The sequence below is a fragment of the Pezoporus flaviventris genome, unplaced genomic scaffold (genome assembly GCF_033815535.1).
Source record: "Pezoporus flaviventris isolate CSIRO_AGI_PZ_B2104156 unplaced genomic scaffold, CSIRO_AGI_Pfla_v1 ptg000072l, whole genome shotgun sequence".
NCBI classification, from domain to species: Eukaryota; Metazoa; Chordata; class Aves; order Psittaciformes; family Psittacidae; genus Pezoporus; species Pezoporus flaviventris.
In genome coordinates, this window is record NW_026892620.1 from 5,134,641 (window position 1) to 5,147,140 (window position 12,500).

The window sequence follows — 12,500 nt, forward strand, 5'->3', positions numbered from 1 at the left end:
AAGAAAACTTACTTGTATTACAGGATAACTTCCAGCTTCCTGGGAAATATTAATCTGAAACATACACACACACACATCTATATGCATACACACAACACAGATGCACACACTAAAAATATACTGCTACATTTAAGAATTGTACTCGGACTTTTGCGACCTTTCAGTGTTTGAGGATGATAAACACAAGGCTGTGAGTAACCTGGCCTAGTGGAAGGAGTCCTTTGCCCCTGACAGGGGGTTTGCAAGTAGATGAGCTTTAAGGTCCCTTCCAACCCAAATCTATATTGTCACAGTTACAAATGGGGAAAAGTCTTAAGCAGCACTGGGGGAAGCCATATCCAGCACCAATGAATGTGTTAACTTATGTGATGGGGGTATAATGGACTCCAGCACTGACTGAGCTCTGTGATTAGCATGTTAGGGGAGACTGAAATGGTGGCTCCATTTGTCATGTCGCAAGTATAGACTGCTTATGCTTTCATTTTCTGGAGCACAAAGGCTCAAAGTGCTGCTGGTCAATGTTGTGATTTAAACAAAACAAAAAAAGCCACATACACACATTTTTCACTTGCTCTCTTCCCATGCCATAAGGTAGAATTGAGAGAAGATGGCCAACCTCATCCCAGAGTACATTAGTCATATTTATAGTATTGATACTTTCATTTTAAGTTAAAATATAGCCTAAATACATCTTTGACTCTGATGCACCACTGGTGCATTAACTAAGCATGGTTCAGTGAACTTATCAATAAACAATCCTCTCACCTTCCCAGGATATACACAATTCACAGTGAAACTATCAGTGCTACCTTGATAAAACATTTAAAGCAGATTTTGACTGTTACATGCTCAAGCAATTCCATAGATAATCTCGGGATTTTTCACCCCTTAAACTGATTTTGTGAACGCCTTAAAACACATTTGCAGCAATATAAGCTATTGCCCTTTGTAGGGAAAATAAACAAAGTACTCTTTGTTTAAAAGGACTGTCAGTCCTTTTAAGGGATTCTCATTTCTTGGATTACATTACTTTTTTCCCCAAGAATACCCAGTCCATGGAAATTAGTGTGCTTAATTCCCAATTTGTTGAGAAATATCCAGCAAGTTTCTACAGCTGTGACTACACCAAGGGAAAAAAAAAGGGGGGGGGGTGCAAAAGAAACAACAACAACAAAAAAAAAAAGCCAAAAAAAGGCAATTTCCAGCATCTTCCAGAACAACCAAACAGGTCAGACCTCAGTATCAGCTGTCAGCATGAGAACCCTTTTGAAAGAAAATCCAGAAGAAATTAGCTACCAAAGCAACATCAGAGAATGCTACAGTATCAGTCTTCCATCATGTAAGCTGTTCTGAACTGCTATGTCAGTAGCATTAAATTCACAAACGAAGAAAGAACAAAAGTGTGCTTCAGCATGTGCTGATAAAGAACAGATAACAGAAATTCTTTCCTTAGAAGTAAATAACCCTGTAGCCTGCTGCTTGAGCAAACCTTGAACTCTTTTAAAACCTAGTCAGTCTGTAAACAGAGCCATGTCCATCAATCACACTAAGTCTTTAGATATTTTCAATTGATTTTGGTCACTTAAGCCTAATTCACAAAGGATTCACAAACCAGAGCACAGTTAAATGCCATCCCCACGACTAGATAAAAATGTATATTAAACAAATCAAGACATACTCATGTTACAAACAGGTCCTCAAGAGGTTTGTGCTGACAATTAGGCAATAAGAAAGCTAATGAGAACAGCTACAGTCTGCTCAGCACTGCTTAGGAAACTAACAAATTGACTTGAGAGGATTTGCCATCAAGTCCCTGCAGGAAGAAGCCACACCATTTAAGGGGGTGGGGGAAAGTCAAGAAAGAACACAATATACTAATCCAAGGAAATCCTTGATCCAACACCAGTTACTGGAATAATACTAAAAATCATACTAGAAATAACTTTTAACATGAATAAGTTTAGCCATTTATCTCAGTTACAATTATTTATTTTTGTTGTATTGACAGGCACTTTAGCCTTCATTCATGTCTTCATTTTCAGCAGTCATGACAGCACTTTAAAAGAACAATACTGAAAAGAAATTTAAATGTGGTTTGAAAGCAAAGAACCACAACTAGTCACTGCCTTCATTTTCACAAAAACAGCCACAGAAGTTGCAAAATGAAGGATGGGCAGTACGGACCGGGATTGGTTTTCTTTCTGTTTTCCTTTAATATACCTTATCTCACTCCCGAACCATTATGTCTGTGGAAGAGGAAAGGTCATCAGTAGCCAGTGGCTGCATCAGCTGGGAGCTGGAAACAGCACTTGCAGTTTTCAGCTGTCAGACATTGGCTGAAATTTAACAAGTGCCAATATGAAACAATCTGCAAACCCAGACATTTTTTAAACTAGCAAGAATAAATGAAGGGGTTTGAGAGCAATCTGAAATCCGTTATTATACTATACATAGAGTGTCACAAATTGTTCAGTCTCGCCAGTTCCCAGGTTAGCAGAACTCCCACCATGTTCTGTGCTTAAACACCAAAGCAAAAGGCTATTTTGTATTATACTTGATCCTGCTAAAATTCCCTGACCTCTTTTCTCTCTGGTTGATAAGCTTTTGTGAAAGTAGGGAGTGACAACAAAACGAGACCAAATAATAGTCATTGCTAACTTATTCTTACAGGTGTATCCATGAATTGCTGACATCTTACCAACAAGGAATAAAGCCAAAAATGCAGAAACAATAGAAGAAAGATGTAGAAAGCAGCAGAACTACACAAATATTTTCTAGCCCCACCAACATGGGGCTTTGGGTCCAACCTCATGTTCTATAGCCAAAATTGTATCTTTTGTGAACTAGATGTGCCTCTCCTAAACAGAAAGCTCTGTGAGAACTGATGTGTTTGAACTGAGAAGGAATTCACATGTGTGCAGCCAGCCCACAGGCAGGACCAAATAAAAGAGAAACAGCTTCATCCATAACTGATGCTGCAACAGCAGACACACAACGTTGCTGTCCTTCCTTTCCAACAAGATCAGCTAACACTTAAGCATGGATACAGGAAAACATCCAGGCCCATCCTTCACCATTCCAAATTGCCAGCCTGTTTAACACCACAAATAACCGTTCTGGAATGTGCACAGCAAGCCATAGCACCCCACAACCTCACACTGCCCTTTCAGACTTTCTCATCCACAGTGAAGAAGAGGACGCTGCACTGAATCAAGACTCAAGGGTAGGTGATAAAAGGGCACATAGTGCTTGTCTTGGCAGCATGCAGGTTTCTGTGATTGCTAGATCTGACAAAATGATGCAAAGAACTAGAGCACGCTGCTGTGGCCCGTCACCCTCATTGTGCTTAAACTAGGGAGGACAAATCTGCCATGCAAGTCACTATATTTCATGAAAGGGTCATGCACAACTTGACAGATCAGCAGACAACCTGACCAGAATCACTGCTTTGTCCCTTAAAAGTAGACCAACATTACCCTTCCCTTCTCCACTCCCAGGGCACTGTGTGTTCTGTGGCCCTTGCTCTTGGATAGCTGAGAAATTCTGTCCTACTCACTGGCACTGAACTGACCTTAAAAATCCTATATATTTATAGCATTTAAAACATTAAGATCCATTTAGTTTAATTACAGCTTACTATATACAGCAGAAAAACAGAAATGAAATGTGTTCTTCGCTAATGAAACACCTCCGGCTTAAGTTGTATTTGCTATCTCGTTTGTCCCTGTAGACAGTACCTAATTTGCCCTTGCTCTTCTCTCATCTGATAGAAAGTTTTTTGGGGAGCAGGGACTGTTATTTATTACACATCTGTACAGGACCTAGGCCACCAAACCCTGAAGGCTTTGAAGTGCTACTGCATTCCAACATCCTCATCAAATAATAAGGACATTTGACTGCTCTGTCAGACATTACTTGCATTAGCTACATTTAAAACAAATGAGGAGAAAAAGCTTGAAAGTGGTAGTTTCCACTTTTAGAAAACTATACAAACAACGTAGTAAAACCACCTTAATCTGCCTGTTTGCACTGTTGGTAACTAGATACTTACTGATCGGGTATTCAGGTCTTCTGGAACACAACTTCCATGGGGCAGAGAAACACAGGGGTGCTGCAGCCCATGGACAGCTTCAGCAGCAGCAGCCACAGTGGTGCTGCGCAGCTGGTGCAGGCTCTTCTTCTGCATGCCCAGCATTCCTCTTTCTTCAACAACTGCACAGTTACCCCAATCCAATGCCTTTTATTAAAGCTTTGTAAAGTAGATGTAACATTGTCCTCAAACATCCTCTGTTAGACTATAAGGGAGGGCAGAAAACAACCACAAATCCAGAAGTCCCATACCAAGGAATAAAACAGCACTTTTTTAGAGGGAACAAAAACCCTTCAGCATTCTGGAAGGCAGTAGCTGCAACAAAGAAGTACGAACACAAGCATAAATTCAGAAGGCCTGGGTAGTAGTTACACCAACAGACAAAATATAGAAATAAAAATTGCTCATATTGTGAAGCTATAAAGTCTCTGTGGGTGAAAGTTACCACAAAACAGCTTTGCTTCCTCAGCCTTTATTCACTGAGAGAGTATTCCCCACCCTGATGAACAGGTTTGATCTCTAAACACTTGACTATTAGAGTACCCTTCAGCTCCTGTGTGCTGCATGTGCCCACATGTCCTTTCACATGAAGAAAAAGAACATGTCTGTAAGCAAAGAAAAGATGATTTAATACCAAAATCTCACTTGATACTGAATGGGAATAAAACTACTGATGCTGTCACTATCCACTTACTCCTCTGCATAGTAAGGAACAGCCACCACTGGGGTTAGGATCTCTCCTCTGGCAGTGCTTGTATTAAAACCCAGCTAGATCTGATACTCAGGAGTATTTCCAAGCTCTTTCTATCACAGGCATGAGAGGGCAGTTAAGGTCAGAAGACCTCCTGGAAGAGCGCTAGAGAAACGTCCCAGGCAGAGGAAGCCAAACTTGGCAGGGTCTGTACCCATACTGTTAGTCCAGAGCAGACCTTGAAACAAATTAGACAGCCAACAATGCCTTTTTCCCCTCCCACCCGCCCCTCTTCAGAAGAAAATACTTCTCTATCTCTGGTAGGGATACTGAATTAATTAGCATATATGCAGTGCGAACAATCAGGAGACTTGAACCTGGGACTAAAGTGAGAGCCAACTTATTTGACACTAAAATACATTCAGTGAAAAGGGTCAAGGAAGTACTGGACCACTTGACATCAAAAACAGCATCTGTGGAAGGAAGTGGAAGCAGAGTAGCTTGCAGTGTTTTTGTATCCTTTTCTTTATATGGCTGTGTTGGCACACTGGGATGTAGACAAGCATTTCCTGCTGAGAAAGGAAGAAATGTGACAGGACTGAGGAATCATGAGCCCAGGACACAATATCACATGCTGAAGCAACTCCAACTGTTTTTGCATTAAAACACACATATCCATGCCCAGTGGCCCCCAAGCACACAGCAGCTCCGCCCATAGGCAAGCCATTTTCTTTTACAAAAAAGATTAGTTTAAAAGCCTACTGCAATTGTTGTGCAATAAAAACAAGTTACAAGCTTTTAGGCTCAACTGTGTCATCAGTTCAACAAGGGAATAAGGTATTCTGAGCCCGAGAGCTTGTTTGTTTCTTTTCCAGCTGCATCTATTAAACTAATGAACAGATCTCTCTCTCCAGACCTTTTTTATATTACATTACTCCAGACTGGCTACAAAGCTCCCTATCTTCACAACCATCAAAAGCCTAGTATTTAAAAAACAGCAAAATTATTAGGTTTTAGTTCTGCAAAGCATGAACTACCTTCCAGAGCTAAAGATCAGTCAGATTTATCAGTCCCTGGAAAAAGCAAGTCTGCTTATCAAAATTAAGCGAATACTTGAGAGACCTTCTCTGAGAAGCAAACTTCTATGACCACCTGCTTCATGCGCCAGGATATTCTCTACCAAGTTCTCTGTTCCACTGAAACATGCTATATAGATTACCTGGAAGCAAGCTACAAGAACAGTAAGGCCATGCTACATTTTGGAGTGGGCTTATGGCTGCTTCAAGTTGCACCTTACCATCTATGTTTATACAAAGCTGTCTTGACTGCTATAAAGTGCAAGAGCACACAGCCAGCACACCCTGGCTACACCCCAAGCCCTTCTCCTCACCCTTAGAAGGCCAGAGATAACTGTGGTATAAAGTGATTCAAGCACACTTTCTCCATTAGGTAATATCTGAGCAGAATGCAATCCTACAGATGGATGTTCTAAAGCCAGAGTCATTTTGGTTGTGAGAACTGACTATAATAGGTTTTTGCAAACACTTGGCACATTATCCATGCTTGCCATCATGTAAGAATAGAACAAATAGCAATATTTCCTTATAGGCATTGTCTATAGAACATTGTCACAGAAATAAAGTTCTCTGAGTACTGGGAGCTAGTGGTTCTGATTTCCTTAAGGGTGTATTTTCCATAAAAAGTCTTGCTCCAGTGCCAACTACAAAATTAGCAAGAAGCTTACGAGCAATTAGGTCAGGCTGTTAAATCACTAATGTTCCTTAAATAAACCTCCTAATTAGGACACACTGCATTTTTATCTATAAGCTAGATCAGACAGACTGCCCAAACTTTCCCTTCCAGCTGACATCCAGGACACTACCAGGGAAACATTAAGCACCCACAGTACTCTCTTCTGGAAAGAGACCTCATTTGATTTGTGCAGGTACAGGCAAGGACTCCTATGCCCATCTTCTTTGACATCAGAGAGGCATAGCAGAGAGTCGTGGCCATACACTCAGATACTTACCACAAGCAGGTCATTTCATCTCTCTCCTTTGATTACATAGGCAGCCTGGGCACTTGCTCAGATTAAGCTCCCATGATGGGATTTAGCTGCTGATGCCATAAAAATATAAAACTATCAACACTATCCTGTCTTCCCTCCTCCTTCATGGTATTTCTAAGCCCCTAAAATAAATGAATAGATGCTTTTGTTTATTACACCTAATAAAACAGCACCTGACATATTGTTTATTACACCTAATAAAACAGCACCTGACACAAAAGGCATTTCAATTGAGAATTGCTCCACAGTAAACTACTGCTAAAAACAGCAACAGTTACAATTCCTTCATAGCCCATTTACTTGACACATACTTCTTCAAAAAAAACCCACCACAACTATATTGATATTTCATGCATCCCATAATCTTTCCAAACATTTTGTATCTTATTCTAATGTCAAACCAGAGTCACCTGTGATCTCAGAAGAGCAGATGCAATGCTCTTTACGTAACAAAACGAAAACCACTTTTATTTTGGGGTTTTTAGGTGTGTTTTGTTTGGGGTGTTTTTTTCTGTTTGTTTTTCTGGCAGCACTGCACCAGTTTATTTCAAGTCCACTGAACGCTGCTTCATGTGACAAAAGAATTTCTATTTGTATGGAACACCTCACTCCCACTATGACATCAACCATCACAAAAACTGTCTTCTGAACCACAAACAGCATCTTCTCAGTCACCTCAATTTACTACTTGGTGTGGTTGTTACATGCTTGTGCCAGGGCTGCAACATACTTTAGATGCCTACAAGGAATACTTGCATGCATGCCTCTGAGACAGAGCTAGCTTCCAGTATCTCTCTATGGACTCAGATCACATTGCCCAGTTACCTTTAGACAATCTTTGAGCAGCAGCCCCTCATTGCCAGACATATTCCACAACAAACCCAGTTGTGCCATCTTAGCCATTTTCACCAAGGGAGGAAAAAAAAGATTTAAGGGATTTGCTGGGTAACCTCAAATACCTTTCAGCTGCTAAAGGAAAGGCTGCATTTTGAAAGACTTTGTATTTTCTCTTCAGAACCTACTATTTCTCCCACCAGCTCAGATGAGAGCAATTTATGCCTAAAAGCAACAGAAACACCAACTTGGTTACCGTAGTGCCCATACCTCCGAGTCAACACAGGTGTCACCCTTGCGCTGCTGAAAATGCATGTGCTGCTCTCCCATCTTTTTAAGGGCATTAGAAGTTTACCTTACCCTAGACATACATTTATTCCAAAGAGGGACAACGCATTTTTAGCATGTCTGGAAATAACCAGCTACTTCTCTATGTATGATTCAAAACTCAGTTATTTCAAACACCCTGAAGCCATTTACCTGAGGCCTCATTGTTGGTATCATTTAGTTTTCATGTAGTCCACCTTTTAATGTCCCCTTTTGTTTTATACCACAGCAACTACCCCTGAAAAACATATGTATTTGCTATATCCATTAGGAAAACAAAACAAAACAAGAAACACAGTCATTCTCTTCCTGGAGCACCACACAGTAATGATTTTTTATGTATCTATTATTTTTCCCCTACTGCAACTTACAATAACCTCAGTTCTCTTCCAGTGGATACACCCAACCCTCTGTATTCAAATATTCATTCATACTGGAGATACCCAGAGCTGTCCTGGGTGTTTTGACAGAAAGATCAAGTTTTGTCAAAACAAAAGCCTTTCTCTGAATGGTATTGTGAATTTAGGATGTAATTTAGGGGAAAACATGATGACCACAGATACCAGCTTACCCACTAGCCAAGACCTAGCACTGCCACAATTAAGATCTGGAAAGAAGGAACAAAACCAAAAATCCATTATCTAACCTTCCGCTTCTGTATGTGCAATAAAACAGGCCAGGAATATACACACTTTCAGGCATGAAACACAGCATGATGTATTAACAATTACTCCACAAAAAGGCTGTGTGACTAGCCAGATATATACACACACACATATTGATGTTTATTTGACTGCTGTGACATGTTTCATAAGAAGCTAAACAATTCAAATGAAGAGCTAGGCTTGGCACCACATGAAGCGCACACCTTAGGGAAAATTAATAAATATAAGTGCAAAGGTTAGAGTTAGCTGTCTGCTAGGAAGGTTCTTTCACCTTACTGAGCTGAAAAAGTATCTGCCGTCCTTTTCAGAAAGATGCAACAAGCTGCATTTCACATGAACTTGGCAGAGTCGTAAGCCAGCAGGTCTGGCCCACAAAATGGCAAGTATCTCCAGCAGCTGTTGTTGTTGACAGCATGTGACAACACGGTATTTCCAGACATCATCAACTGCATTCCCTGTTATTGCTAATTTTGTGCTGGATTACAGCATTTTCCCGTGTTCATTAGCTATAATTACCTTAACAGTTTATAGCACAAAGAAGATCATGTGGAAAAAAAAACGAGAACATGAAAGTGAGGTTTGCTAGGCTATGATTAGCAAGACAGTAACAAGCCAACATGCAGGCTTTACTTGAGATAGTACTGACTGTACAAAGTGTCTTCGGACCATACTGCTTGTTTGGGGGTTGTTTTGTTGTGGGCTGTTGTTTGGGATTTTTTGTTTGGTTGGGTTTTTAAGGCAGATGAGAAATTTGCTATTGTGACATTTTTTACAGAACTAGATAAAGTCACATTCATGAAAATCTGGATAAAAGCATTATTCAGATTGGAAGAATATTTTCTGCTGTATCTCAAAATAGAACAAGAAAACACTCTGTGTGTGAACACATATATTCAAACTGTGTATTTCAGCACATCTTTTTGTGAAAGAAACACATGAGAATCACTCTAAAACAACTCGTTAGCACAATCAGGTGAGATGAAGAGGCTCATGTTCAAACCCGTAATTCATCTCATGAAAGCATCCCATTTATTATGGCCACTTACCTCACGATTACATGGTCAGTTTCCATGTCTAAGGTGAAGAAATCATTCCCCTCCAAAAGCGGAAAAGCGTGGTTTAAACTGCTGTTCTGTTGTCGCTTCATGACAAAAATGTTTTAAGACAGCTTTAATCCAGATGTCTATTTTTCTTGGTACAACACCCTACATAAGCATGGTATTTTATAGATACCTTTGAGCAAGGATATGAAGTTAGCACTAAAATGTTGTTTTAGAGGAGTGAACGCCAAATGCTTTTCATCTTATTAAACTGGTTTGAAATAATGGTACTACTTAAAGTAACATCATGCTAGCACAAAATGCAAGAGCTATTTCTAAGCAGCACAATAAACCAGTGTTTCATGATGGTCAGTTTCGTCAACCAGCATTACAAATCCCAAGGAACTCAAGCTGCATTTAATCGCCACCGTACAATTAAAGAATACACTATACCATAGGTAGATTTATTCAAATAATTTTGTGCACTTCCAGTTAGAAGCATTTTGATCTCCCAGTTTGAAGATCTTCAACATTTATTCATTTTCCACATTAAATACGTGCTCTGCATACTGTACATCAAACATTGTTGCTAGTAATTGCAAAATTACTCCATTATTGGAAAAAAAAAGTTCATAATGAAAAAGTATTCTAACAAAGACAGAATATATAAAGCCAGTTTCAGTCTGGAAACTTTCAGTTCTGGCCTAACCTACATAATACTAGACAAATGGCTTGCCCTCTGTTCCTTCCTGTTACTGCTTGCTGTACCTGTGTCATCTTTTGAGGCAAAGGACTGGCTTTCTCTTTGTATAATGTGATTTACAGCTGCTCCAACACAAAATCACAGCAACTGTTCAGAGCTCTGCTCTACCAATCACCCTAATCCCGGTTTTTACCGGTACTTTTAATGGCACCCCTGCTGTTGTGCAACGACAGTCCAACCAAGGGAACTTGTCCCATTGCTTTGAACCTACTGTACACACATCTGTATACATACATACGTAATGAACTTCCTTGGCCTTTTGGGATTTTTTTACCCTTGGGTCACATCTCAGATGCTGGCAATGAAGTCTAAATTTAGTCTGTTCTCCACAAAAGGGAATGGTTTTACATCCACAACACTATTCCCAAAGTAAAGCACCACCTAAGAAACTACTAATACAGCACTGCCTGCTTGGTTTTGGTACAACACACTGATAACACTGGTGTAGACAGGGCTCTATAAGCAGAATATATGGAGAATACAGAGCTCAACAGGAGAAATGCTCTCTTACAAAGATGTGGGAAAAGGAGACAAGAAACCATGATCTGCCTGGGATTCTGCCCAAATACAACCCACGGCAGGATACTCTGGTCTGTGATCACACTCCACCCCTGCACTGCTCCAGGGCTGACCTTTGTGTTTTGCAGGTTGATGTTCTCACTTTTCCTGTTTCAAAGTTTCCCACAGAAAGTTCATAAACTCACTGTGCAAGAACTTAAATTGCATTGCTCCCCTCTTCCTTCATTATTCTGGCACGTTAGTCAGTACCTTCCCAGAGAGGAGAAAAAGTAATCTCTCCCCATAGCAAGCCTCTGAAGCCAGCAAGCTCCCAAAAGCCAACAACAGCAGTCCTTTCAAACCAAGGTTTTTTGGTATCCAGCCTTACGCAAGACCCACAGGCTCTCACCCGCCTGCTGTGAAACGCGGGCGCGAGGATCCCTCCAGCTAAGGAAGACACGGGCCGAGGACCCACCTGAGGAGGGCTGATGGAAACCAGCGTAGCACACGACATTGCCCTTCACCCTTTCTTTACCTATTCGGTGGGCGCTCTCCCACATAACACCGGGATTTAACCGACTGACACGGCCAATGAAATAAAACGTTCAGCTGAAAATTCCCATCCTGTCAACGCTGATTTCCACCGACGGGGTGGCGGCTTGCATCAGCCTCTCCGCCCGAACCGGAGGCTCGGGGAGCGCCACAGTGTACCCACAAAGGAGCTGGGTGTGAGGAAAAGTGCAAACCTCACATACCCCGTGTTAGTTTTCTCACTTCCGCGCACAGTAAGAGCGGACTGAACCAAGCACCTCGGTGACCCACTGGATCAACCTTTCCCCACCCGCAACACTGGCAGCTCCTGCCTCTCCCCGGGCAGGACATGGACAGAGAGAGAAAACAAAGAGGAGGGGGGGAAGTAAAAAAAAAAAAAAAGAAAAACAAAACAAAAAACCACCCTCCGCAGAATGTGCCGACAGCTCCGCAGAAACCCCTCCCAGGGCGGCTCTTACCGCGGAGGACGCGGCCCGTGGGCAGACGGTGGCGGGGGGAATCGCCTCTTGCCTCCTTTCCGCTGGTGCCAGGCACGACGAAGCGAGGCGACAGGAGGCTGCGGCGTGGCCCGGCGCCGCGGCACACTTGCAGTCTCTCTCTGTGGTCTATCTTCGCAGCACGGTGCGCCCAGCCCCGCCGTGCGGAGCCAAGCCGTGCTGCCTCCGCCTGCCTCCCTAGCACTCCTCCCTACTTGCCTCTCACAGACGCCTCCCCGCGATGCTGTGCGCTGCCCAGCTGCCGGCCGCGCCAGGGCAGTCGGGGGACGGCTTTCACTGCGCTGCCCCGCCCCACTACCTGGCTGGGCGCCCCGAGGGCGGAGGGGTCGTCCAAGCGAGGTTCGCCCTCCCTTTGCACCAACTCCCCGTCCGGGCACACCGCAGAGCACCTCTCGTACCCCTCCCTGTGCCGCCCTTTCCAGCCCCCACCAGCAGTGCCCGGTGTTCACGCAGCCCCGCGGGACACGCCGCGGCT

The 12,500-nt window shown here is 42.4% G+C and overlaps 1 protein-coding gene across 1 annotated transcript in view; it reads right to left on the reverse strand.

Moving 5' to 3' along the window:
- MYO16 (myosin XVI) overlaps window positions 1–12,132 on the reverse strand; it is a 381,803-nt gene extending 369,671 nt beyond the window's left edge. Inside the window, exon 1 of the mRNA XM_061472784.1 lies at window positions 11,987–12,132. The gene's annotated coding sequence lies outside the window, so the exon portion shown is untranslated. The remainder of the gene's footprint in view (window positions 1–11,986) is intronic.
- Between the last annotated feature and the right edge of the window lie 368 nt (window positions 12,133–12,500).